Raw genomic sequence first — 24,040 nt, forward strand, 5'->3', positions numbered from 1 at the left:
TAGAGAATATATGAATAAACAATATTAGGTATGAAAAGGGGACTTAATTACATGTGCCACAAAATTAGTAAGATAAGATTATGAAGAGTTTGGGGCCAACGAATGGAAAATTCTTAGATGAAAAATAACTTTAATTTACCTGAATTAGCAAACATTTTAAAGTGAACAGAGAGAGCATTCCAAGCAGAGAGCACTCTGAGAGAGAAAAGCTGAAGACGCTGACGGTGGAAGTGGCGACAGTCCTGTGGCGCCTGCTCACTGATTCTTCCTACAAGCACTCAAAGGCAGTCTGTGTTGTTCTCTGGGGTGGCAGCCGTGCAAGAAAGAGTGAGTTGGTGTGACTGTCACTTCCGAGGAGTCTGCAGCATGGTGGGAGGAAGTCAAAAGTTCACTGAAGAATTTAGTGATGATGGGGCCTACGCTTTGTACTGAAAGCCATCAGGATGAAGATAAAGAACTGGAGAAGTAGGGTGAAGGGACCTGGATTCAAGATGGAGAAATTCAAACTTTGTTCTGATCCAACAGAGGGTAACGGGAGTCTGGGGGAGAATTTGGACAACTGTAACTGAACAACAACAAAAAAAGGAAACACTGAATTGTTTTGGATTGGCAAAGATTTAAGATTTGGGAAGCTAATATAGGGACATACGTCTGGTGAATGGGATTTTGTAATGTCAAAAGATGAGGCATGGTGACAATTTTGGAGGCTATGGCAGGAGTCAAGATAAGTTGTGACAAACTCCTACATTAGCCTGGGAGAGGAAGACATGGAGCAGAACACTCTGGAGAAGCACCAGTAGGCTTAGTTACTGATTAGATAGTAGGCCCAAGGTAGAGAGAAGACTTAAGGATATCTTAAGATGTCCAAAGTGAGTAAATAGGAATTAAACACATTAGTAACTAATCATTATTTCTTTGTTTCAGAGGAATGGTTGGAAATCAACACAATCTAATGAGCTCTAATTTCTCAATGCAGGTAGCATGTGTCCCGCGGGAGAACCTGAATCTCATTCAGATGTGAAGACCTACCAAGGTCTTTGTTGACAAAGACTGTCAACACAATCTTGACCCAGGAAACTTTGAAACTACGGCCAATCACACAAGCAGTATGAAGAACGTCATCGGGGTCAAAGACATATGAGAATCAACACGGCTCCACACGCCTCCCTTTGGTCCTCACCAAAGTGCGCTGCCCAGAGGTGGGAACTGTGGAGTCGGAGAAACATAATCCCAGAGGCCACTGCCTTCCGTGGCCTTTTAGAATGGGGACACTGGGGACACAGGAGTCTCAGCAAGCAAGGGTCCACCCTGTCGCCATATACAGAACCTTGTGCTGGGTACATACTGCCTCATTCGGCTTCCTACGATGTCAGTCAAACAGACCCCACCAGGGACTGCAACGACACGGGAAAAACCCTGCAGAGGGTGTGAGTTCAGTCTTCTTGTTCTTTGGACGAGGAAGCTGAGCTCTCAAAAGGGAGTATCTCACCCAAAACCGGTAGCTTTTGAGGCATAACTGAGAGCTAGGCTATCCCCTACCACACTGCATACGGCCTCCAGGGAGGTAAAGATCCTTCTTGCAGTGCCGTGGACTGAAGAGGGACCTGGGAGACAATGCTGCATGAAGCAACCTTTTAATTAGTTTGGGGATGATCCTGGTATCCTTCCCAAGCCCTTCCCCGGATCCCAAGGTGGGCTTCATTTTTACACCTGTGAGGAACAGAGTCATGAGCTTTGCCTTGTGATAAGAGGATCCTGGGCGACAGACACAGCAGTGTATCTTCCGGGTGAAGGACGGGGCAAGTGTCCCTAAAAAGCCCCTCAGGGATCCCAAGGAAACCATCATTAACCACTTCCTGTGAGAGGCAAATACTTTTCACTGGAGTAATCCACAGAACACTCCAAGCCCCTTGAGGACAGCGAGGTCTTATGTCTGAATGTCTCCAGGGGCCTGACCCAGAAGTGCTAAGTAGCAAGCATTCAATGAACTCTTCTTGGCCTTCTCCGGGGATGCAGCATTCCAGGTACATTTGCCAACACAAAGTACAATCGCACCTGCATTTTGTATCTACTACTTCGAATAGAGAACTTTTCACAATGCATGACACCCTCACATCCTTCTGTTCTAAAATAACCCAATTTTTCATGACACTCTCACATTCGTCTCTTCTAAAATAATCGAACTTTTCTTCACTGATCTGTGCTCACCAAGTCGTGTATTTTTTTTGCAAATGAGCTCCACTATAACATAGCAGGATGATTAAAAGGTTTCAGACGGTTTGTTTATGCAGTAGTCGTTGACTGCTGCACTTTGGGGGGTTTTCTGTCTGCATTTGAAAGTTCCTGTCTCTTCTGCAATCTGGCTTTCAGCTGTCACTTTTTTTAAAGAATTTTATTTATTTATTTTTAGAGAGAAGGGAAGGGAAGGAGAAAGAGAGGGAGTGAAACATCAGTGTGTGGTCATCTCTCACATGCCCCCTACTGGGGACCTGGCCCATAACCCAGGCACGTGCCCTGACTGGGAATTGAACCGGTGACTCAATGGTTCCAAGCCTGTGCTCAATCCTCTGAACTACACCAGCCAGGGCTCAGCTGTCACTTCTTGGTGCTCTTTTTAATTTCCTCACCCAGGCATCCCAGACACCTTGATTCCCCAGAACTAAAAGGAACATCTCACTCGCAGTGTGCTGCTTCAAAAACTCAATAAATGAGACCATTTATATGGGCCCAAGTGGGGTTACTCCCTGCCACAGGCAGTTGTGCCCCTGGACCACAGTGGCCCTATGCAACAGAAGGCTACCCACACACGATGATGATGTTGAACTTAGTTCAGTATAAAAACAGAACCCTATTTTCTTTGTTTGTTTTCTCTCAGGTTTTCTTGTTGCTGTTCAATTTTTTCAAGTTGCCAAGCTGAATTTTTTCTTACACTTGAGAGATACCAGACAAGCATTTTTCCCCCCTGGTTCAGGAGGTAACCCTCTTTTCTACATTATCACACCAACAATGCCATATTGTAGCTTGACAGCTATAGATAGACAGACATTCTGGACACCTTGATCATCCAGAACATGATTTTATGAAGGAAGCCGCCATAACCTGGATTAGGGAAAACCAAGGATTGCTCTAACCCAGACAACTACATATGATAAGGAAAGCACTGATTTACCATAGACATTTATTAAGCTCCTGCCATGCACCAGGCACAGCACTAGCTGCGAAGATGCTGCCCTCTGAGAGGGACCAAAGGGCTGTTGCAGACTTGGCAGTGAGTGTTGCGATGCCCAGTGCCATAGGCTGAGGGAACGAGACGTGATTTTTTTTAATCCGTTTTGTTTGAATTATGCCAGTTCTTTCTTCTTCCCTGCCCCACATTTTAGTAGCACATAGACGGAGAGTCTTCCCCATGGTAACTGAGCAGAGAGGGCTGGGAGCAATCAATGTGGGAAATGTAGAGGAAAAAGACAAAGGACAAACATCGAGCCACCACTGGGACCCAGGACAGCAGGCGGATTCTTGGGAACAGGCAGGCATTCAAAGATAAGGGAAGCTTGGGCCCAGGAGCTCAGAGACAGGTGGCAGGAAGACAAAGTCTCCTTTTGTTTGGTTTGAATCACTTCCACAGAGACTAGCTGCTGCAACTTACTTTCAAGTTTGATCACATTCACCTTTGCTGTCTGACTTCTTTTGGCCTTGCAGAAAGCTAGGTGAAAAAGCTGGAGAGTCCTGTGCAAGGTCTGTCTGGTGCACCATTTACCAAGAAATAGACATGGAACGGTGAGGCAGTATGCTAACAAGGCCAAGGACACTCTGTGCGGAAGAACAGCTGGAAACCCCCACAGTTTGTTCTCTTCCTCTACTTTCATAGTATGTTTGTTGAATAAGTGAACCTGTTCCTGGGATTCTGAAGAGTGTGAAAAGAAGTTTACTTTTCATATTGTTCAGAAGCACATAGTCTAAAAAATAGCTCATATAATCAAACAACTTCAGCAAATCTTCTGCACTACCTGCCAAGGTCATAGTTTTGATCTTACGTTCAATTATTGATAGATAGTCTGATAGTTTGAGAAAAAGAGAAACAGAGCTTTTTTGAGCTTTGGAAAAAAGAAAGTTCTTTCAGTAGGAGATTCTATCCTGATTATGTAGCTCTTATCAGGAAATCTCTTGAAAGCTGAATTCCAGAAGACAGCTATTGTATAAAAATGCCATTGAAGAATTGAAAATTATCTGCTTCCACAGCTTAGAACAGACCCCAGAGGGATTACACATTTGGTGCAGAACAGAGCTAAAGAATTGTTCTTATGGCCAGAATCAGACTGGAATTCTTGAACTACCTTTGCCCGTACAACTAAACCTCCTTTCACGTTTCACTAGAAAACGCTCAAAGAAGCAGATAAGAAGGCAGGAGCGTGGTCATTTTTGACTAAGGTCGTCAATCTGCCATTCATGATGCCACCAGTCGGGATTTGCAACAAGAACGGATTGAGTCATATTACAGTGGAAAAGGTGCTCAAGCTCAGAAGCTCTGAAGGGGCAGAGCTTGGCAAAAGGGCGAGAAAGAGAGGGAACAAAGCAGGAGCCCACAGATACTGGCCATGCAGTTATGCGATACGGGGAACCAAAAATGCCGGTGGACTTGTGTCAATAAGGTTTAAACTAATCACATCACCCTTGAAAATGGCTCAAAATACAGCATCTGACTTACAACTTATTATGAATTATGTCTGACACTTCTTCATCGCATTCCAAATTAAAATATCTTGAGGAACCTTTCCAAATGCACGGACCATCGTGCAGATGGTGGGAAGCAAACACCGATTTGCCTGTGCTCCTCCATCGTTCCACCTTCCCCTCCACTGAGTGTTGGATCGAACCTCCCTCCATAAGCACTTCTGACCACATGACAGGTGAACACACTTCCATGCAGTCCAGCTGACCTTGGAGAGGTTACTGCCACACTGGAGCACACAACACACACGGCCAGAACAAGTGAAGGCCAAGCAGAGAAATGCCCTTGTTACTTCCTCTTATCTACTTGGTATGTCACTCAGCCAGTGAAACAGAGAAAAGAAGCCCCAGCAGAACCCACGAGTCACAGAGTGATGCTGGTTCTCCCTGGAACCTTGGGACTCCCAGGTGATCAAAAATGATGAATAATGTGCCTAATGTCTCTGCTAGGCATTGAGAGTAAGCTACACATGAGGCATTATTTTAATCTGCTTCTCACTATCAAATACAGAAACTACTATTTTAATATCTTGTTCAGAGGAACCATTTAAACTAATTATGAATATGGATTTTTATCTAGGATTAATGAAGAATACTTTAAAATGTGCTGTCAGAAAAAAATTTGCCTTTAGGACACCAAAACAAAGAAGTCAGATTCTGATTTTTTTCCTCACATTGAATCAACTGCTCAGTGGGAAAAAAAAGCCTCTATATAAATATATACTCATTAGTATTCTCTTTCCACTGAAATATATATTTATCCTATACGCATTCATCAGCTTTCATGCATGCTGTCAGATGTGGAAAACTAGCCTTCGCATTTACTGACTGCACTGTGGGAAAGAGGGGTCCTTCGTGTGTGTTTAACAAAAGGGGAGCTTTACTGTTTGCGAGACTGAAAAACAAAGGTTCCCACGCCTTTGAGATCTGGTGATTGGTCATCCGTTTTTATGAATGACTGTGAATCACTTTTGTGCTGGCCGGGCTTTGTTTGGAGTGTGAGGCGACTGCTCTGTCTTCCAAGTGAGGGGTTATTAAGGTGCCCTCCCTGGAGGGTTTCAATTTCCCCCGCACACATAGCTGTATATCTACCAAGTATATGTGCCTATCTATGAAATTTCAAATCATATGCTTTGTGTAAAACAGAATATATAATAGACTCGGAAATTGAATAAAACTTATTGGACTCATTTTTTATCCTTTGTGACATTTTTCTAGGAAGGGAGCTCAGACAAAAGGCATTGCCACCAAGGAGCCAGGAATGCGAAGTCCTGTCCAATTTAAATAATCACCCCTTCCCGTCATGTTTTACAAAGAGATGTGTTCAGACTTGCTCCTTGAGCATTGCTACGTTCGGTTCTCAGTTTTTACAAATATGAACAGGAAAAGAGCCCCTCCCTACCACACTTGTGTGTCTCCGTTACTTGAAAACAAATACAATCTTGACAATTGTCTCGTTCTTAAAATGAGAAGGCTTTCTTCTGTGACAAATGGACAGGGGCCTGGCTCGCCTGAGACTGTAGTCTTGTTCAGAAATTCACATTCCTCTTCTCCTCAACAAATAAGGTAGGAAGTAAATTCCAAGATAATAGGGAGTTTGCGGCGAATCAGATCATGTCACCTGCCTTCATAAAACCCGTCATTGGCTACCCAAAGCACGTGGCCCAAACTCCTTGGCACGGTTTGCAAAGCTTTTCATAACCTGCTCTTGATGACCTCCCCAATTTCATCTGCCAGCTGCCCTTTGCTACCCCTCCTGTTCTCCAGGCACCATTTCAACCTTTCAATTCTGGGAATGCATCATTCTCAGGCATTTCAATCATTTTCTCTGTGTGTGTGTGTGTGTGTGTGTGTGTGTGTGTGTGTCTCTCTCTCTCTCTCTCTCTCAGATCCCATGTTGTTGGTCCAAGACTATACAAATAGTGGTTCTGGCTAAAGCCCTGAAGGCAGAAGGGGCTTACCTATATAAGCCACGCGTACCTATTCCTCTGAAAGTGAATTTCTAGTCTCTCAGGATGAAAGGGGCCTAAAGTTGTCATATTGCTATCAAATAAATGGCCACTTGATATTTTCAAGGCATGGCGTTCATTTGGGTGCTCAGCACTGCTCTCTATGTCTGGCAGGCTGGGCGGCTGGCAGTGGCTGTAGATAGATCAATATTGTCCCTGGAACATGGGTCTCATCAAAGTTTCTAGGGGGAGAGCCACCTCTTCCTCATTCTGCCCAGACCACCCAATGCCATGGATAGGAGGGATGAACACGATGCGCTGCGAGATGACCAGAAGGTCTAGATCGGTGTCATCTGCTTGAGCAGCGACTAGCCTCACATGGCTATCGACCGTGTGAAACGTGGCTAATGCAACTGAGGAATTAAACTTTCCATTTTAACACATTTAAATATAAATACTGAAGCAGTGCAAAATACTATTTTTTGTTAAAGTCATTGTTTTGGTAGGATTCAATGTTACAGCAAAGATTACATGAAATAATGTACTATTGTCGTGTTACAGAGCACGTTTCAGGGACTCGCATCGTTCTAGTATTACATGGAAACTCAAGACTGACCAACCAGGTGGCAACAAATTGATGAAGCACAACTTTTCTCAGGCATCAGGGCGATATTGTGTCTATTTGAATATTTTCTATAATCAGTTTGCATGACAGCAATACCTATGTAAAATGTAACTGGTAATTGAAGTGTTTATGACTCATCATAATATAATTAAACTGTTTTCTAGTTTAAAAATAATTATGAATATCCCCATATTGTCATCTGTGTCTGAATTTTTTTCTTTGATTAATCCCTTTTTTATGCAGTCTGCCAACCCCTCTCCCCTCAGACAGCTTGCTGTTCTTTATCTGCGAGTCTGTTTCATTGTGTTTGTTAGTTTACTTTTTTCATTAGACTGCATATGTAACTGAAATCATTTGGTATTTTTTTTTCTCTGAATGGTTCATTTCACTTAGCATAAAGCTCTCCAGGTCCACCCATGTTGTTGCAAAGGGTAAGGTTTCCTTCTTTTTTATAGCTGAGTAGTATTTCACTGTGTAAATGTAACACACGTTTTTAATCTATGTTTTCTTTTTTATTTTTATTGTTGTTCAAGTACAATTGTCTCAATTTCCTGCTCACCACTCACCCCCTGCTCCACCTATCCCCACCTCCCCGCCTCAATCCTACCCCACCTTTGGCTTTGTCCATGTGTCCATATGTATGTTCTCTGATGACCCTTTTTCCCCCATTAGCCTCCTCCCATTTCCCTCTGGTTACCGTCAGTTTGTTCTTTAAAGGAGATAATTGGCAATAGGAGAATTTTGACTTGGGGTGGTGAATACACAATACAATATACAGATGATGGATTATAGAATTATACACCTGAAACCTATATAATTGCATTAACCAATGTCACCTCCATAAATTAAATAAAAATGTAAAAAGAAAAAAGGAAAGATGTAAACAAAAGAGACAAGAATAAATAAATATGAACAAATTTTAAGTCAAAATCAAGCACATGACTAATGCAGACGGAGTGAAGATACAACAGCCAGCACTATAATTGAAAGGCAAAGAAGCAGTGACTAGAAGCAAGTACATCTCAAACTTCATGATGAGTGACAATTATAATTTGATGCAGCAAAGAAAAACAAGAAAAGTTGTTTGGTGTGTAAAAAACATTTTAAAATAATAAGTGAGCAATATTAAGAGATGTTTAGCCAATAATATATAGTGAATTAGATTTTAAAAAATTCCTCTCAATAGTGAAAAGGGAACCACATCATAAAATTAGTTACCTAAAATCAGAATTAAACACCCAACACAAATTTTGTCAGAGTCTTAATGAGATCTGAGCTTGCAATGTTGACCAGCTATAAAATGTCTGGAATCCTTAAACAAAATTGAAAGTGCCTTTTTAGATGTATAGATGGTAAAATAAATCAGGTATAAAAGTTTGTTAAAGAATAATAAAAAAAATCTAACAAAGAAGTTTACAATGAAAAGATCCCCAATTAAGCAACAATTACCACTAGAACAACAGACTTTTCCAACAGCATCAAAAATCAGTTGATTCAAAACTTGAAAAATTGCAAGTACTTTTCATTAGCTTTAGACAAGACATACAATATGAAGAGATATGGCCCAATTAATTGTTTAGCATATTTTGTTTCAACCAACTTCCCAATTTATAAAGAAACATCAATTTGCAAACCTAAAAAAAGCAGACTCAAGGTATACATATTTTTAAGTGTTTTACATATCTCAAAGAGAATTTTCATCCAAATATGAAAATAATTTCTACAACTGTGGATGGTGCTCCAAATATGTTAAGTCAAAACTGGACTTACTGATATTTTAAAACAATCCCTTATTGATTTATCCCAATATATAAAATATATTAGAAATATTTATGTTTCATTTTCTGAAGCAAACTCTAGGGAAGGCATCACTGATCCAGTGGTTAAAATCATAAAGTATATATGTGCAAATAATCACCACTAGCTTATCAACTTTTGAAAAAAAAAGACAATTAATTCAATGACCTTATTCTCATTGGTTGAGTCATGGAGGAGTTACAAAAAGATTTCTTGAAATATAAACTCAAATCTAATAAAGTGTTAACTCTAATTCTAATAAACTATAAACTCCTTAGACAAAAGGAATGCTTACCAAATATTTAATAATCAAAGGCAAAAATGGCAGTGCAATTTATATTTTCCTACTGACACCACAATGTATATGAATAAATTAACTTTGAAACTCTGAGGGGGAGAAAAAAGCTCATTCATGACCTAGGTAGACTTGTGTGCAAATTTATGTTGAAATTAAAACTTTTTGTCATATAAATCAATAATAATGATTATACATAGTTTTTCAACATGAATCATTATGAAAATTTTAATTGCAATTGACAGCATTATGTAAATTGATTGCAAAAACTATAAAAATTTTTAAAAACACTTTTTGATATGAATAAATTTAGTCACTTTGTAATTTTTCAATTTATGCATTACCTCTTTGAATTTAATTTTAATAATATTGAGTTGACAAAAGAATTAATTTGCCTCATTTTAACAGTTGTAATTTTGAAACTGGCACACATGTGCTTCAAAGTCAAATCAATCTTTTTTAAAGAATTGACTTGACTTAGAAGCACAGAAATTAGATTTTGAGTGGTGAGCACACAGTGCAATATACAGATGCTATATTATAAAGTTGTATACCTGAAACTTGTCTAATATTAACCAACATTATCCCAATAAATTTAATTTAAAAAATAAAAATGAATAAAATAATATCTGTCCATGTGACTATGGGTGTTTAAGAAAAATTTTTATTTTTGGTATTTGATTTAGTTATCAGTCAACTTTTCTATGTATGTCTTTAAGCATATTTTATATTCCTTATGTATTGAAATTATAATATTTTGGAAATCTTGAGTTAAATAAAATATACTATTAAAAGTTTCTCATCAGTTTCCTTTTATTTTTTAATGTGGTTATTAGCAAATTTAAATTTTATGTGTGGCTCACATTTTATTTATATTGGACAGCCCTGGCCTAGAGCTTCTCAGTCTATACTGTGATAGAGAATAGGAAAGTTACCATAGCCTTGAAGCCAAATTACAACTGCGTGCAATTGTCCATTCCGCACGATGAGAACCGGAGCTGTTTCTGAACCTCCTTTGTGGTAGCGACGGGGAAGAGCAGCCACCAAGTGAAGGGCTGTACGCCATGTACCGAGGCCACACTGATCTGCTCTTCCAAAAACAACACAGCCAGCAAGGCAGCTACAAGTAGGGCTACTGTTTAGTTGAGCTTATAGTAATTTACCATCATTCTCCAAGCTCCATCCAGTTTTTGCAAGGACTAACTCATGAACTGAATGGAAATACAGTAAGTACCACGACCTGCATCCTGTAACATTTAAATATGTTACTAGTCCCAACCATCCTCTCCAGGATGCAGTACCGATTTGGATTCACTACCTTGGCTGCAGGGGGATAGAGGGGTGAAGGGCAGGTCAGAGTTTTCTCTACGGTAGCTTTGACCCCACAAATGAATGACCTAATATGGTGGTTGAACCAACCACCAAGTTGGTCTCGCTCAGCTGTGTGTTTGAGAATGGGGAAAATGACGCCAGACCTTGTACAGAACCTACTTGCACTTGTTCTAACAGCAGGACTACATGACCTGGGGCCTAAGTGACTGCGATGATAATGGCACCGCTGAGAGAGAATAGGAGTTTGGGAAGAGAGGTAATAAGTCGATGTCCTGAATAAGTTCATCGAGATGACAGTAATTGGGCATCTCTGGAAAGGTGTTCTAAGGGTGGGGCAAAAGTAGGTTTACACTTGTGTGTATGAAAAACAATGTAACAATTAATAAATAATCATACAAGAATTGCCCATGTGTTTTACATACTCGGAACTGTAAGCCTACTTTCGCCCCAACCTGTATGTGTGTATTTCTAGTAGCAAGAGTCTGGATTCTGGGTCAGAGAAAGAAATAGGCCATACAGACTTGAAAATAAATAGGCCTTGAAAACCAAGCATTTGAAAAAATTCCCAAGCTTGAGAGTTGAGCTTGAAAGAATACTCCCTTAGGGGACGAGAGAGGGAAGACAGAAGGCGCCCTCGAGGAGGGAGGAAGAGGAGCCCCAGGAGGACTTCACACAGACAGCTAGTGAGGCAGACCCACCCCAGCACCCAAGGGCCGATCTGCACAAGCACTACACTGATACTTAATTTTCCCGGTTAACGTTTAAATGCTTTTTCACTCTTTATTCGTGATAAACATAGATAGATCTTTGAGGCTGCCTTCCCCAAGGTTAGAGCTCATTCATTTAAATATGCAATAAGAGGAACTGTGTCTTTGCTTAGAAAGTCTCTGAAAATGATCTGGAGGTTAAAATCAACAGCAGGATGAGTTGTCCTGGCTACTGCAGTGTCCTGTCTAGATAGCCCACCATTATACATCAGTTTGAGGGGTGGGTAATACAGCCATCAGCTTGTGCCCAGGACACAGAGCTCCAGGGACGCTCTCTGGATTTGCATCCTTGATCCCTGTTTAAATGTGAGGTCCACTGGCAGCACCATGAAGCTATGGCTGCAGTCTAAACAGCAAAGTCCACTTAGGGAAGCTGACAGCCTCTCTCATTAAATGTTTTCACATTTAATGAAAGGATTTAAAAAGCTTGAGCATGCCTCTCCCCCTGACAGTTTCAGAAACATCATGACCATTGAAACTCACAAGCCTCACATCCAGTTTCACTTCAGTTACCCAGTCTGCACCGCTGCCCCTTTCCTTCCTAAAGCGGAGTTCTCCAGACCCCAATCCAGGTCCCCATGTTCCAGGTCTTTTCAATACCAGCTCCTTCCACCTTCTTGCTTTACCTGAAATGTGGCTTTCTTCTGAGAATCACTCCTGTTTCCCCTCTCATTTTGAGACATAGAATTCTTGCACATTTTTGTAGCTTCTCAAGGCTCTTTCTGTACCACTTCTCCACTGTGGTCCTGTAAAAGCCCTCTGCCCCTTCTAGAGTCATGTCCTTGTATTCATGGACCATCATCTGTCCGTTCCATATCACGTCTTAGTCAGTGAAGACTAGCAGCCAGTCGGCCCACAGTTCTCTTCTCCACCTGGAGCTCTCTGGGCCCAGATGGGTGTACTTCAACCATGCGCTCACTCAGTCCACGATCTTCTCAGCAGGGCATCTTCTCCTGCATTTCACTTTCCTAAATCCACATTATGGGCAGTTTATTATCAGCAAGAACCACTTTGTCTTTGAAATAAAAAATAAATTGGACGCTGCCCTCTGAGCACCATCCGTTCTTACAGCATCCCTCTCACGCCTCCCCCAGCCAATCTCTCAACCCCAGAGAGCTTTTTGGTCCTTTGACACCAGCCCCTCTTACTCTCTATGGGCTCAATCCTATCTCCACTGTCTTCCTTAAGAAAGGAACTCCATGGTCCCCATTCAATCTCATTCTTGGCAATGCCCTCAACTCTGTTACTAATAAATATCCTAGTTTGGATGGAGACAACTGTACTTGAATAAAAACTTTTTAAAAAGAAAAAAAACATACCTATCATCACAAGAAAAAATGTGTAACTAGGTGTGGGGATGAATGTTAACTGGACTTATTGCGGTGATCATTTCATAATATATACATTTATTGCATTATTTTGTTACACAACTGAAAATCTTATGACATTATATAGCAGTTATATCTTAATAACCCCCCCCCCAAAAAAAATCCTAGTCTGGGCTACCATAACCTCTTTCCTAGGCTACTGAAACAGGTAAGGAATTAATCCCCCAGTGTCCCATAGGTTCTCTAATCAACTCTCCAGGGAGAGCTTTTTTGACTGCAAACTGATCACCTCCCCTCTCTGTTTTCAGTATTTCAGAGGCTCCCCAAACTGAGACTGCTTACCAGGAGCCTCTTGATCTACCCATCACCCTCATCTCCTCCAACTCACCTTCACTAACTTCTGCTCTCATCCAACTGCCAGCTACTCTGAGTTCTGAAAACATATATCCTCCCCTTTGTTCTCCTACCCTTTCTTTCCCTCCCCTCCCCTTCCTCTCCTCCCCTCCTCTGTCCTCACCATCCCCCTTCCGAGCTCATCTCTTTCTACAGGATGGTCCCTCTTCCTGGAATAGTTGCTTCTCACCTGTTTCCCTGGCTTTTCCTACTTCTCCTTCAGGTATCCACCTTTCCACACAGCCTTTCCTGGCCCTTAATTAGGATAATGTGCCCTTGTCTTTCACAAATACCACTTTAGCCTTACTAAAGGTCCTGTTACCTGAATTAGAACTGCTGGGGTACCTTCACCCGGCTCTTTCTGCAGGGTGTCCTCCCAGCCCTCCCTTTGTTGTTGTCCTCTGCCCACTTCACTCCTGCCCTTGGAACCCAGGCTTCTCCAGAGGTCAAGCAACTTACCTCCCTCACCTCATCTTCCGCCTCTGGCATGAACTGCCCAGGTCACATTTTCACGAGGTCACCCCTCCTCCCCAGGCACAACTCACTCCTGGACATTCCTCAGTACACCAACCTCTTCATGATACCTTCATGTCTGCATATTTTTTTTGCTTTTTGCTTTAAAAACCCTGTCCCTTCCCCTCTATCTAGAGACGTCCAATTCAACTGGGAAGCGTTAGCTCAGTTGTCAGCTCTGACATGAGTCCAGTTCTCCCCTCTGTGTTGCCTCAACATTAAATCCTCTCAGAGCACAAGGCACTGCCATTTCAGGCTAAATGTGTGCCTTCCACTGGGAAAAGGGTCTTTGAGGGCAGCAACGACATACTCAGCTTTGCATCCCTTAGACTTTGTATGTTAAGGAAAAGAAGGAGAGTTGCAAAATCCTTAGACAAGTGCACTAGAGTTCAAAATTTTTTCCTTGTGCCCCACAGTTTTCATTGTTTCCTTCAACTCAGCTATATTTTTAAGCAATAACAATTGTCAGCAAATCACCCATTAAAATTTATGTGCCATACATTTTGTTTCTAACTAGTCATATTTATAGACAAAACAGTCTAAGCCGCATGGTTTATACTTTCTTGAGGCCACAAGAATTTGCTAAAGGCAAAGTTGGTTGTTTTGACCACACACTCATATTTCACAAGGAGATGATGATATGATTTCATTCTGGACCTAACCACCAGCCTAAGTAAATACGTATTAGAGCAAAACCATTTCGTATGTTCATTATTTCTTCTCATTCTACCAAATCTGCTAACATCTGAATAAAAAGTACGAAAATGAAAAAGAAACAGCAAAAAATATTTGGCTTCTACTCTAGAATTGTATTAATGACTAACTTTCTTGAAAATAATGTTATTTCACTAAAACAGTGAAGCTTTTGGATTATTTTTACTGAACCTCAAAACAACACATTTCTAAGTTGCATTTGTTTTCTGTCTCACTATCATTTGAAGTGAAATTAGTTCCCTGAAACCCCAAATCCTACTGAGTGGTGGCCAAATACACATTCTCAGTGGATCTAAGTTGACCCCCCACTTGGACTTACACTGAGTCTATAAAACATTGGAGATTCGAGGAAGATGAAATATGTATCATTTGAGAATTCTGTTTTACCCTTTGCTGGAATTGATCAGAAGGTCAATGTCAATAAAGTATTTCTTTTTAATTCTGTCCCCAGAAATATGTGTAAGCTTTAAGGACACAACAATTGAAAAAGGGAGACACCATCATTGCCCTCATGGTGCTTCTAGTCTAGAAGGGGGTGACAGGTGATTAAATAAGAAGCTACAGTGCAATATGATAAGTGCTATTATAGGGGAAGAATAGGTTGTCACAGTATATTATGTGTGATAGGTTATCCTAAGATAACATATAGTAAGATGACAAATATAAGGTGTCATAAAATGAACCATCCCCTGATTCTCAAACCAATAGACACCAATAAGTCTGTTAAACTTATTTTAAAGAGTAAAATGGAAGAATTCGGTTTTCAGATTCCACGGTATGTGCTCAAAAAGAATTACTGAATAAACAACTAAGTAAACACAAGGACTTTCCATAAAGGCAAAGGCGATCTCCTTGGGTCACTGGTGACCATGCCTGGGGTCAGGCCCAGTACTATTCAATGACTTGATCCAGAATAGAGCAGAGTGAATGTCAAGCTTAGGAGGAGGGCAGGGACCCCCAAGTAACCACTTTAGGGGAAAAGACCTCACTAGAGCAGCTACAGATGGAAACTCAGCATCCCATCTCTGCCGTTCCCTGGAAACAGGAGCCTGCAGAGCTGAGGCCCCGGGTCTCCTCCAGCTCTGCAGCTCAGGGCTGGGAAACTGCTAGCTACACTCACAAACAGATTACCCCCAACAACCCCGATACATCTGTCTTACGTGGTCCTGGATTTCCACTTAACATTCCCCAAAACAAAGACGCCTTAGAATCCTGAAGAGGATCCGTTTTCTGTGCAAATCTCTGAAAAACCTATCAGCAATGTGACACTTTTTATAATCTCCAAATCAGCTAGGCCCTCGGTATAAAGCTGTTTTATAATGGATTCGAGATTTGTAGTTTCCAGACTTGGCAAAAGTATCCGTGTCGTTGCCAAACCATTTAGCAAGCGCTCCCAGCACTTCAATCTGTCATGGGCTGTTTAATAAGGCGTGTGCTTCCACAGCTCCCCCCACTAGGCTGATTGGAGCTTGTCACCTGCTGGGTGGTTGCCATCGCTCATTTCCAATGAGAGAGAAATGTGCGCGCAATGACCAGAGAGACAGAGAAGCTCTGTACCAGCAGCCAGTTCCCGCTCCTCTTGGGGCATCCCAACGTGCTCCCCTGAGGCCGGGACCCGAGGGTGAAGGGCAACTGATACATCTGCTTAAATGCAGTAGAAAAATGGACCACACCCCAGATGTTATAAGAGCTCTTTCCTCTTCTCAAGACCAGAGGAAAGGAAACAGCCAAGAGCTCAGAGATGTTCAAGAGATCATCTGGCTCAGCCTAAAGCATCGAGACAAATAAAACTTTATTTCAACTTTATAAATATGTTACAGGTAAGGAGAGGACTGGTGTGTTGCTCACAGCCAGATAGCAAATCAACAAAATGTTTGAGTCCAGAAATCATCTCTCTCACATGAAAATGGTCTTCGTCAGAGCTCTCACACTTGTCCAACTAAATCTCTCTAGTTACAGAAGACGGACACACATCTAGCCCAAGGGAAGGACTTGTCACCCACGGAGGCTGACTACGAGCATGAACTTTCTTTGAACTCACACATTGCAATTTTTCAAGTTTTTGTAAATTTTGTATTCAACTCACTGAAGCATGTGTTGGGATTAATACAAAATCATTTCCCCCAATATTATCAGACGGAATTGATGCTTCAGGAAGATGCCACATTTGTTCGGTATCTTTGCCTACCCCGGGGCTATTTGCACCCAAGTTCAAAAAAACACACCTTGCTTTATGAGGATGCAATTGCTGGTTTTCTGGCTTCCTTTACCCCGTCCTAACAGAGTTTTGTTAGGCAAATCTCACTCTTCCACTGAAGCCGTCCAGATGCGGCTCAGGAGTAAGACAAGGGAAGGAGCACCTTCTTCACACAAGTCTTGCGTTTTAAGCTCAATCCTCCCACCTGCAAAGTTATTTCCCAGGCCTACGCCACACCCCCTCTGGCTTGGCAGATAAAGGTATTGAGAGAAAATATCGTTATCCTCTGAAAAAATCTATCCAAGTAAGTTGGTTGCTCACCTTTCAAATGTGTACATAAGAACTACAGCAGTCTGGGAGGCTCAGGGTAATGCTGGGAGTTGGTCAAGAACCCAGAATCAGGGGGGTCTTATGGATCCTGGTTCCATTTGATAAGTCTGAGCCTCTTCTCCTGGGAAAACCAATATTCCATAGTAAAAATCGAATCCCTTCTTCTAAGAGCAATTCATCTGTCTTTTGAAACATATATTCTAATGCAAATTATGTCCAGGCATCTAGAGGAGGAATTAATTAGGTGTAAAACGTTGGACAAAAAAACACATAGTAAATTAAACCACGAGTGCCACATGCATACCCTCTGTTCAGCCCCAAGAGTTCTTATTCTAATTTGCGAATGGTGTGGTATCGTACAGATAAGCACACAGCCACCCTGCAAAATCGGTTGGTCCCTCCTGGGCCGGAGCACCGTAGGACATGGCCCCTGCGGTGTTAATTTTACGTGTCAGCTTCACTGGGCCAGATATTTGCTTAAACATTATTTCTAGGTGTACCTGGGAGAGGGTTTCCAAATGAGATGAACACTTGAATCTGTAGACCGAGTAAAGCATATTGCCCTCCCCAGTGTGGTGGGCCGCATCCGGGCTGTTGAAGGCCTGAATGGAATTGAAAGGCTGAGTAACAACCATTTTTCTCCCTCTTTCTCTCTCCCCCTGACTATCCCTAGGCCGAGACATCAGTTTCCTTCAAGCCTGGACTCAGGCGTGGACTGGAATTTCCACCAGTGGCTCTCAGGGCTCTCTAGATTGCTGACCACCGCGTGGGGGGCCTTGCAGCCTCCGTCATCATAGAAACACATAAGTCAACTCCTACCCCTGTGGAGTACAGACACACACCGTACCATCTCCCTGTGTACTGCACACACGGAGAGGCACAATTATAAATAATTGGTTCTGTTTCTCTGGAAAACTCCACACAACGCAGCACCCCACTGAAGCCACTAAATCTGGAGCCACCCAGAAATGCTCGTGGCCACCGACCACACCCCTGCCACATTCCCAGCTGCAATTACATAGTCCGTGTCTATTTTTTCCTCTCGTTTTGAAATGTTTCCTTTAAAATGGCAGCTTTTTCTTGGTCGGTACTGTCTTTTATGACTGTTGAATAACCGAGTTTTATGGTGTGTCTGTTACTAATAGACTTGGATCCCACAGAGAAATGTGTGTACATTCCTTAAGTTTAATAAAATAGTATGCATATGCTTTTTTATGTGTTGGCAAGGTTTCCATCACACTAGCTGGGTGCAGTTTATGCATTTTTTATTTTCTATTTTAATATAGGCTTTACTACTTGGGATTTCTATAAGTAATGCTGGAAGACTTGGAGCAGACTTTCAGGAGTAAAAGTTGTTACTTAAAGCCTTCCACAATGCATAATTAAGTGCATGGCAGTGAAGGGTGATACAGTACCTTTAATAGATGAGGCCAATACCAGCGGCACCTTTAAGGAAAATAGTTGGCATTCTAACCCTGGCACTGGGGCCTTCGGAAGTCAGATCATTACTCATCCCTCCACATTTATACCAACACCCAGAAGGCCACATGATCTAATAAAGGAGGCAATGACAATGGGGCTGTCTCTCCAAGGGACCCATTCCAACAGTAAGAATAAAGGGATGTCCCTGAATAACTTGGGGAGACAGCAAATCTCCTACAGATTAGGAGGGCACCAAGCATACCCTGTGAGCAGTGGCTCTTTGGCTGCGAGGGGCCGGGGGTACTTGGTCTCAACTGCCAGCTACCAGGCCGCCTTCCCTTGTCCCACTCATAAGCCCAGCGCACACCCCTGCTGGTGCTGTGGCTGCCTACGCAAACCTGCTGGGACAGGCTGGGCCCATGTACCAGAATAACACCTCTCTCTTCTTTTTTTGCATTCGATACCAAAGACTCAGAAGAAAAATATTACTTGAGAAAAATTCCTTTGCCCTCTGCCCCACAGAGACTATGACCAAGAAAACCTCACTGTGGTTCTGCCAAGAGGACTCCCCTGGACACCAAGCCCAGAGCCCACATCAGACACCACAGTTATGTGGTAAGTACCTGCCATACCAGGCCAGTGCCATGTGCCAGGGATGCACCAGGTAGCAAGACAGCGGCCCTGCCTTGGAAAGGAACTCGGACAAAGCAGATCATGTCAATGCAGCGTCACAGATGCTTGTGGCACATGGTGCTGCGAGCTTAGGTCAGGGTCACCGATTCAGGCTAGACTTCAGAAATGGATTTCTGGACAGCACGGAACCTGAACTGAGTCTTGGAGGAAGATGGAAACTTTGGTGAGACAAGTGGAGGTCTCACTTAACTGTCTCCTGCGGTGCCATCCCCTATTCCTAATCTGCTTTTCTCAAAATCACCCAGTGACATAAAAATCCAGGTCCCAAAGCCACAGGGCAGAGTGCCCTAGTTCCTAGAATCCTCAGGGGTCAAGACCACCCCAGGACACAGTCCAGGGGACCACCTGCTGGATGAAGTTCACATCCACACTCTCTGCCCCACTGTCCATCCACACGTCCCCAAAGCTCAGCCCCTGGCACCTCAGAAGGGCACCATGTTCCCTCGGCGCCCAAACTGATGGAGCTTAAAAAGGCTTTCTCCTCTCACGGGGGAGGCAGGGATGTTGGGCAAATATCTAGCCACCTCAGACGAATTTCTAGAAATACAAAATAAATGAGGCTCATATGTCCTGATTGTGAGGGGGATACTTTCCAATCTTTAGTGAATGGTTACTGCATCCAATTTAGATTTCCAGTCCCGTAGCCTAACCCTGCACAGGAAGGCAGAAAAGGCCTCAATTTCCAGGCTTCAAAATGTTGAAAATTGGATATTCTCCTTAAAATTGTGGTGAGCATGTATGTGTTCGTTAACTGTGATTGCCGCAATAAGGGCATACACCTAAAACCCCTTTAACCATTTGAGAGTAAATCGAAGCTCCAACCAAACCCCACAGCACAGCCGTAAGACCGAAGGCTTTTTTTGTTTGCTTTCTCTTCCTTTTCAGAAAGCCAATCACAGTACTGGAGTGGGTGAAACACCTCAAGGAAATAGTCTATAAGATCATATAGTAATTGGGCCAATTTACAGAAGGTAACTGAGAAATGCTTAAAATTGTCATTTCTCCCAGTTATGGCTGAATAGGAAAAAATGTGATTAATAAACAGCTTAAGCAGCAAACAGAAGGTACTTACAACGCATGGGTGCTCTGGGGAGATGAGGTATGGAGAGAATCTTTGTAAGTGCAGGCAGGCCTGAAGCTAAAAGAGGCTGGAACAACTTTTCAAAACATCACATTAGGGGGATATTTGGGCTGGAATTGATTATGAAGATTTTTCTTTAAGTGGCCATTCAGTTATAAGGTCAAACTCTAGTTGAGTGAAGCGGAGCTGAAGTCACGGATAATTTTCCAGTGTGGGTGACAATCCGGGGTCCCGAAGGCTGGACCAGATCTCTGGTCTCCTTCTGTCCAGAAGACAGTGCTGGGCATCACCTCAGCAGCCTGTTGCCAGCATCCAAGAGGAAGAAGGGGCATCTGCTGGGGGACAATGGGCAGAGTCAGAATGGCCCTGGACATCCTCTATCCTAGGCAAAACCCCGGGTTCTCAGGTGTCTGCGTTAATGCAGTTCGATGCAGCTGTGTGGATGCCATTCTGCAAGCACAAGACGGTAGAGCTTGAGACGGGCCTCTGGCATTTAGAAGCGAGGCTCCTCCAGTGACTGTGGCGATCCTGTGAGGTTGAAGGGTGAGCTTACCTTGCTCTCTGTCAGTCGCTCTCTCTACCTGCTTCTTCCTCAGACAACTCTGCAGGGGACTATGTTGATTTTAACTCCCAGGCATCCTTCCCTACTTCTTCCAGAAACAAGCACCCCTTCCTTTGGAAGACTGCATCTTCTCTGCTCCAAACAGCTCTGGAGGGGCTCCCCATGCCTCCTTCTTCCCCTCACAGGAAAGTCAGACCACACAAGTGTCACCCAGTGCAATGCCCCCATCCCTCCGGCCACAGTGACTGGCTCAGCGGTAATGTCATAGCTCAAGGCACACCCATCAGAAGCTTTCTTTGGGGATTTGCACTGAGTGCCTCTTATCCAACAAGTTACGGAGCTGGGATAGCGTCAGCCTATAGTTCGCCGCAGCCCTGCCCTCGCCCCCATGGCCACACCGCAGAAGCCTGGCTGCCGTGGGACAGAGTCCTGTGTGTTATCCCCTCCTCCCTGCCTCCTTTCACCTCTATTCCTATCCTGGGCTTCTTTCCATGAGAGCTTTGCCCTCAGATAATCCCCACTACTTATCCAGTTATGTATAAGAATTACTGCCCCAGCTAGAGTCAGCAGTGGGCCCACAGTAACGAGAAATACAGCAGGTCCTTAAATAATGTTTCTTTAATGTCATTTCATTGTAATATTGATGAGATGCTACAGGAACTGCACTCTTATTTACATCAATTACCCTATGGTAACACTGGCTTCATTACACAACATTTCACTTAAAGTCACGGAACCTATCAATGATGTTACGTGAGGATTCACTTTACATCAAGGGAAAGTGAGACTGGTAGAGAGATTAGAAACCACATAATTTGGGGAATAATCTCAGGTATGGAGGATGCTAACTCTCAAGAAAAGAAGACTCTGTAAGAAAGAAGGTTTCAAAGTGAGCATCTTCAGTTCTGGGATGTTCTAGTAGGTTCAGAAAATAGAACAAAATCCAATATGTAGAAAGGACAAAAATAGTTTTTTAACAATATAGGCAAAGATTAATTATCCAAACGTAGAAAGTTCTTCCATGAAAGATGAGTTTTCTCTTGATAGATTTAGTCATTTGTTAAATGTTAGCAAAGATATTTTTGTAGCGCTTTTCACACTGGAGTGTGAGAAGAAATCGCTGGTCGCAGATTCTAAAATCTGAGGAAGAATCAGGGTAACGGCTCCAAACCAAGGGCTGCATGCGAAACACATTTTATAAAAGCCCCACGGCCAGGTGAACGCAGAGAAGAACCATGGGCTTCCACTTCTCACAAGGGGCATATCAGACCGAATCCCAGTGGTCCTGGTGGCTCTCCGAGTGCTGGGAGTCTAGCTGGAGATGTTGGGCGTGTTGGCCGATCAGCTCAGGGCAAATCAGTGAGACAGAACACCTACAGATCAGCCCCTGCAAGTTGCCTGGATCAGAGCCATGAAAGGCCTTTAGAAGGAATAACCAGGGAACCAGCAACTTGTCACACGCCTGATGGTGTCAGGGGCCCTAAAGTTATGCTCTGTGGAACTGCTGCTCCACTCATTTCGATTCCTGAAATGCTACCACTGAGGTTCACCCGTTACCATAAAGCTTTGGTCACTGCTGAGAGAGAGAAAGAGAGAAATAACGCACATCCTGGAATGGAATCACAACCCCCTGGAGAAATGAAGGCTTACAGAGAGGAGAGCTTCCAGCCCAGCAGGGGCAGCGTCTCTTGCTCTGGAGGCCAGGGCTCCGGACCAGGCCTCAGCGTCCCTCAACAGCCTTCTGCATCAGCTTCCTGCGCTGAGTCCTCACACACTCACTTTCTAATCCATTCTCCACGTCACAACCAGAGTGAGTGTGATCTTCAAAAATAAAGATCTGACCGTAGTACCCACCACCACGTAAAACCCCCTAGTGCCTCCTCATTGACTTCACTATGAAGTGATCTGTGGCGCCACCTAGCAGGCCCACAGCAGCCACAGCACTGCATCCTCAATTCCAGCCCCTCCTGCCTCACGTGGAAGTCCGTGGAATTTTCCATTCACTCCTTCTTATCGCTCATCTCCTTGCTGTGGCTTATGTCATTGCTTCTACCCAAAACATCTCTCTTACTCTTGCTTAACCGTGTCTTCACTCTTCAAGGGTCAGCTCAGACGTCACAATTTAGGGGCCTTTCCTGGTTTCCTGCTAGTCCTGTCTCCGCAACCAAAAGCCAGGTGGCATCACCAAAGGATGAAAGAGTAATGTAAAAGGTATTGACGATGATGACACGCTTCTGACGTAGAGGGCACAGGCCGGACCCCCTGTGTTTAACTCTTACCAACCACATGGCCACAACCTAAGCCAGTTGGTTCCTGTTTCAACTCGAGGGCATTGAAAACGTGTTCTTTAGAAGAAAGTCTCATGTGAGATTCTAGAAGCCACCTCAGTCTCCAGCTTTTGCAGAAGATCAACAGCTGTCCCAGTACCATGACAGATCCGGAACCTGCCACCAGAGATCAACGGGCTGCTGCCCAAGAAGCCAGCTGCTCTGAGGACCGAGGCCAGAATGGGACAGAGCACAGCCAAGTTCCAGCAGAGCTGTATCGCCTCCCAGTGACTCCCAGGAGGCAAGGCCCTGTGCGGGCCGGCTCCAGTGAAGAAATGTACTGTAGATTGGTGCTTCCTGGCATCGGTCCTGAATCGATTATAAAAGTCACGAAATAGAAAAATAGGATAAATAAGAGTATTTCTTTACTCATATGTAAGAGCTATTGAGCGTCCATTTTGTGCTTAAAGCTGGGGGTGGGAGGCTGGGGCAGGAGCCATGCAAGCTCAGTGCACCAACAGTGTCCCATGCCCTCAGGAGACCACAGAACAGGGGCAGAAGATGCTGGGCTATGGTTTTTACTTGAGTCCACAAGGCCCAGGATCAGTGGGACCCAAACCACTGATAGAGGCAAGCCCTCATCTTTGACCAGGATTTATAGGTGAATGGGTGCCGGTTTCAACTGCAAAGGATTAAGGAGGGGCCCACTATGTGACCAGGAAGTCTAACTCCTCCGGAGTTACCAGAACAGAGAAATTAGGACCTGGTGAGAGAGATGTTGGGACCCTGGGAGCGTAAAACAGAGAGAGAGATGGGGGAAAAGATGAGAGCAGGATTACTACGGTGGAATCTGAAAATAAATTATTTTACAGATTAAAAGAAAAAAGTCATCAACACCGAATTTTTGAAAACTGGAATCTACTGCAGGAGGAATCAGGGGACCTCAATGCTGATGTGGGCCCGGGTAGTAAATGTGGATTGATTGTCAGGGCATTTTTACTACACCTGAACTGTATACGTTTAAAGCAAGCTTTCTTTAAAATTCAA

General features: G+C 43.4%; 1 long non-coding RNA gene across 2 annotated transcripts in view; it reads right to left on the minus strand.

Annotated features, from left to right (window-relative positions):
- The window catches only part of LOC118979398 (uncharacterized), a 217,911-nt gene that overhangs the window by 170,699 nt on the left and 23,172 nt on the right, over positions 1–24,040 (minus strand). Inside the window, exon 4 of one of the 2 annotated variants that reach the window (XR_005064901.1) lies at positions 12,317–12,508. The exons of the other annotated variant lie outside the window; for it this stretch is intronic. This is a non-coding gene — a long non-coding RNA (uncharacterized LOC118979398). Of the gene's footprint in view, positions 1–12,316; positions 12,509–24,040 lie in introns of those variants that run through there. 2 annotated transcript variants of the gene reach the window in all.

This window comes from Sturnira hondurensis, unplaced genomic scaffold (assembly GCF_014824575.4).
Source record: "Sturnira hondurensis isolate 20B ecotype Veracruz unplaced genomic scaffold, ASM1482457v3 Scaffold0022319, whole genome shotgun sequence".
NCBI lineage: Eukaryota > Metazoa > Chordata > Mammalia > Chiroptera > Phyllostomidae > Sturnira > Sturnira hondurensis.